The sequence below is a fragment of the Triticum urartu genome, unplaced genomic scaffold (genome assembly GCF_003073215.2).
Source record: "Triticum urartu cultivar G1812 unplaced genomic scaffold, Tu2.1 TuUngrouped_contig_6863, whole genome shotgun sequence".
NCBI classification, from domain to species: Eukaryota; Viridiplantae; Streptophyta; class Magnoliopsida; order Poales; family Poaceae; genus Triticum; species Triticum urartu.
This window is the reverse complement of record NW_024117658.1, coordinates 1-5,395: the sequence shown is the minus strand read 5'-3', so window position 1 is coordinate 5,395 and position 5,395 is coordinate 1. Positions and strand designations below refer to the sequence as shown.

Here is a 5,395-nt window from a genome sequence, read left to right as displayed (position 1 = left end):
TTTATCGCGCATCTATTTCTATATCTCAGCCATTAATTGCTCGGCTAGGATTGGTATATTTTATATTTTTTATAATTGATATGTGTTTGCTATTTTTCTTACTCATATGGACATGTATTTTTCTTGTTCTTTGACATTGCTCAAAAGTTTATAATTATTGTTAGTTGAACACCTTCATATGCATTTCCTCTTCATACTATTCTTTGTGTTTCAGTTGAGCGCCTCCATATGCATTTTTCCTCTTCATACTATTCTTTGTGTTTCAGTTATCTCTGTCTATTATTTTAGTTTGCCAAAAAATTATTTTGTGTGAATGCCCAACATTTTCTTTCTTTTTTTTACTACATGTTCCTAATCCATCATGGAATACTGAATTATGTATCTTTTTTTGTGAGAAAATTCTGGAGCTAATTCCCCATAATATATTCTGCACCTAATATACCCAATTGTGTAAGAAATGAAATGAAACCATAGGAGTGAATAATGAAATAGAAAAATCTAATAAATATTAGCTTTCACTTCATAAGTACTCTGTTCCTAAATATAAGTCTTTGTAGAGATTTTACTATAGATTACATATGGAGCAAAATGAGCGAATCAATCTCTATAATGCATTTATATACATCCGTATATGGTTCATAGTAAAATCTCTATAAAAACTTTATATTTAGGAACGGAGTGATCTATTATAGTACTATGTAAGTTACAGCCAGCTGACCATGGGTCAACGACTCAGCGTGCTACCCTTCCCAGCCATAAAAAAAAAACCCAAATTCTCGTTCTCCTCCCGTTCCTTTTTCACCGTTCCTTGCCTGATCCATGGATTCATCCATCCACATTAGTTGCTAGATCCTGCCAAGGGAGGAGGACGGGGTGAGAAGGGGGATTTGCGGCGGAGTGCGGTGGTTGCATGCTCTCGGCGACGGCAGGTCCTCCAGCTCGACCACATGTGCCTGCTGCTCGCCGCCGCCGTCAATTGGATGGCCGTGGAGTTGGGCCCCTTTGAACCTGAGCGGTTCCTCTCCTCCAGGTAATCTCTCCTCTTCCCATTCCTTCTCCTCCCTTCCCAGATGCTTGGTCTTCTAGGCTCCAGGAATGGCGCGGATTTTGGTTTTTTTTATGGAGATTTTCTATGGCTATGAGAATTTTTTTCGTCCATGTGAAAGCGAGTGGCTGCACCAAATCCATCCACTGGCCTGCCCGTGCATCACTAAAGCTGGGAAGGAGATGCTCTTGAGGCCAGATCGGACCGAGGCTGGGGCACGCGTTCCAGCTTCAGATTCTGCGCCCCTAGCAGCGAGGTCATGAGGCAAAGCGGTCGCATGGGAGGCCACTGGAGAATATGATAAATCCGTTTTGCTGAGTAGCGTTGCTCTCCTGTTTGTGCCACTGGGCCGAGAGTTGTGCCGTCGGGTTCGACAGCCATGTTCTTCATAGTGTTCCTCGTCGTCTATGGCAGAGTAGTAGGGATGGGTATGACTGCCTGACTACTCTCCCAACATCCTTTGCATTCTTATTTTTTTGCGCACAGTATATATGTACTTTATAAAAGCTTGTTTGCTTAGTTGATCTGTTAATTTTATTCAGAGATGAGGTTGAGTTACTTAGTTCTTCTGTTTTATTATAATTCAGACAATAAGCTCGTACATTCTGACTATTTTTAGGATATAAATTGTAGAATTATTTATCTTGCCATTGATGTGCCTTGCGTTGCTTTAGGGAATTGAGCTTATACTTTTTTTTAGTTAACATTCTGCTGAACTTTGGTTACTGTCTCTTCAACACATCCATATTAATTATATGAAGTTTTGTATAGCAAAAAGTGTTCAATATTTCATTGTCTTGTAGAGAGACCACGGGTGGAGGCGTGTTGTGGGCTTGCTACTTCTGTCAGTTTCCACCTATGTAATGTGCTACAACTTTGCAACATTACTACTTGTTGCACACCGGTTGACTCGTCACAGGTATGCTTCCTCCCTGTAGTTTGATAAAAAGGTGTATTCTTTCTATTTGTTGTTACCATATAGTATTAGCAAGTTATATTAATGATATGTGTTTTTAAGACAAAAGAAAAAGGCTTGCATTTATTAACTGAATTTGGTCCATATGTGTGAATATATATGCAATAGAGTTTTCGCATGTGTTGTAGGTGATGCATATAACACTGGAGCTTTTTTCATTGTTCTCCTCAACTGAAAAGGCTAGACAGAAGAGCTGTTACCAAGAACATTAAACTCACTAAAGTGCATGTCTGAATTTAGTAGACCTTCCATAGTAACCATGAATGTAATTAGAAAATGCATGCAGGGATTAAATATGCAAATTGTACATTGATGACCTATGGAAAATATCTGAACCCGAATGGATGAACTGATGATTTAGAACAACTCTTACTAACCTTTCAAATTTCAGAATTTACGGGAATCACTTGTCGCATATGTCATCTTCTACAAAAATACTCCGCGGACAACAAAATAGCTACTGTTACTTTAGGACTACAAAATAATCTATTAGACTCATTTTGCAGCGATAAGAAATAGCATATAGCATGTTGTACAGGAAAAAATTGTGCAGTAGAATTGTAGCGTTGCCTTTCACTTATATTAGACACTCAAAAACTATACTTATTGTCATAGAAACATAGACTGATTGGAACATATCTAGTACTCCCTCTGTAAACTAATATAAGAGCATTTAGATCACTAAAGTAGTGTTCTAAACACTCTTATATTAGTTTACGGAGGGAGTAGAATATAGCCTTCAGGTGCAGAACTGAAAACAACATGCAACAGTACGATTGTCTCTGACCACCCGGATAAATGTATAATAGTCCTTCCATAGTAACCACGAATGTAATTAGAATTATTTCAAAAAAAATGAATGTAATTAGAAAATGCATGCAGGGATCAAATATGCAAATTGTACATTGATGACCTATGGAAAATATCTTAACTCGAATGGATGAACTGATTACTGAGATCAACTCTTACTAACCATTCAAATTTCAGAATTAATGGAAATAACTTGAATTTATAAGGATTCACACACATATCATCTTCTAGGAAAAATCTGCACACAATACAATAGCTATTATTACTTAATGACTACTAAAATAATCTATTATGCTCATTTTTTAACGATAAGAGTTGCATATAGCATCTTGTATATCATAACAATTCTGCAAACAATAGTAGCTGCTGTTACTAACACATTGTATAATATGTAATCTGTTATATCCTGAATTCAGGACCTTTACGCATTAGTCCTAAGGATAGCAGTTAGCTTGTATACATAAACTTATCCTTTTTCAAACTGTAAATCTAATATGCACAATGATCTGAGAAAATACCATTGGATACATATGTCTTTATACATTTTGTCAAACACTTGGCAAGCATGTCCAAATTCTAACCAACTGTTAGACAGAGTAGGGTGAGGAGTTGATTAAATCTAGAAAGAGGATAGGGCCATGTTTCAAACAATTCTGCTATTACGCCAAGTAATACCTGCATCTGGAGTCGAATTGTTTCTCTTTATGCCACTTGTAAGTCACATCCTTGGTGGTCATCTTACTATGCTTGTAGACCATGCTGATCTATCCTCTTGCAGACAGTACTACATGCCTTGATCGACCTGTGTATGACACAACTCCAAGATAGCACGATAGCATTCTTCCTACTTTGCGACATGATTCTTGTCAAGTGTTTCCTATGGACAGGAACAGGATGATGAGACACGACTGGTTCCTCGGGAGGCGGAATCTTCAACACCTAACCGATTGAGGAGAAGATCTTGTGGAGAGTGGACACATAAGGCATGGCTTCGAGGTTTTGGTGGCGCTGTAGGATGTGGGCTGCAGCCACACAGGACAGGATGAATAGTGCGGCCCTAGAGTAGACCATCAGAAACCCTAGAACTGGGCTACTCGAGAGGCATAGTTTTGGGGTTTCGATGGATTTATAGGAGGTGAGCTGCAGTTGCATAGGAGGAATAGCTCGGCCCTAGGGCAGACCATCAGAAACCCTAAAACATGGACTGCTCGAGAGGCATATGGCTTTGAAGTTTCGGTAGAGCTGTAGGACGTGAAATCAGAATGAGCTTCTAGAGCGTACATCTCTTTTTGTATGCAACGTGTCAGGATTTTTTTTACCATATTGATGCCCGTACTTGAACCTTTTTTTGAAGTGGCCCGTACGTGAACCTAACTCTTCCTACTTTTTTACGTGATGACGCTTCCTTGCCTAGTCGTTTTTTTATGCGCTGACGCTTCCTTGCCTAGTTTAATTACATTGAATGGGCTGTATATATGACAACATGATAGTCCGATATGTTGGTACGTACACATTAAATATGTTACGTAAAAACCTTTAAATCTCAGCCATTATTATTTTGATCGAACAGTGTAAATAATATTAACATATGTGGATGAACCTAATGACTTGTTTGCCTTCTGTATTATGTATATAATAGATAGATTGCATCCAAATTTGTAGACCACCTAGCGACAACTACAAGCACTGAAGCAAGACGGAAATGCGCTGCCGTCATCACCCCTCCCTCGCCGGAGCTAATTGGCACACCTTATTGTAGTCGACAGTCAGGAGGTCATCGTGTTAAGGCCCCATATGACCAACACACCAGAACAGCAGCCGCCGCCGTTGAAGAGAAACTTAGATCGAAAGGATCCAACCTCCACATGCCCTCCGACAATGATAGACGCAACACCGGGACGGGGGCTAGGCGGGGAGAACCTTATTCCATCTTCAACAAAACACTACTGTCTCGTCTTCCTGAGAAGGACATAAACCCCAACAAAACTTGAAGAACCACCTAAAAACCGAGCCCTTCCATTGGTTTATTTTTGCATCACCTCCCACCACTTGCACCATGTTGGTTTTTCCTCGAAGAGGAAAGGGTGATGCATGTAGCGTAAGTATTTCCCTCAGTTTTTGAGAACCAAGATATCAATCCAGTAGGAGACTACGCGCAAGTCCCTCATACCTGCACAAACAAACAAGAACCTTCCAACCAACGCGATAAAGGGGTTGTCAATCTCTTCACGGTCACTTACGAAAGTGAGATCTCATAGAAATAATAAGATAAATATTTTTGGTATTTTTGTTGTATAGATTGGAAAATAAAGATTGCAAAATAGAAATAGCAAGTTGATAGGAAATAATATGATGGAAGATAGACCCGGGGGCCACAGGTTTCACTAGTGGCTTCTTTCAAGATAGCAAATTCTACGGTGGGTGAACAAATTACTGTCGAGCAATTGATAGAAAAGCGCATAGTTATGAGAATATCTAGGCATGATCATGTATATAGGCATCACGTCCGCGACAAGTAAAGCGAAATGATTCTGCATCTACTACTATTACTCCACACATCGACC

At 39.4% G+C, this 5,395-nt stretch overlaps 1 long non-coding RNA gene across 1 annotated transcript; it reads left to right on the top strand.

The window, feature by feature from the left end:
* Positions 1 to 658: 658 nt before the first annotated feature.
* On the top strand, positions 659 to 4,174 carry LOC125531183. The gene is made up of 2 exons (XR_007293117.1): positions 659 to 1,030; positions 1,849 to 4,174. It is a non-coding gene; the product is annotated as an uncharacterized LOC125531183 (long non-coding RNA).
* The last annotated feature ends 1,221 nt before the right edge of the window (positions 4,175 to 5,395 follow it).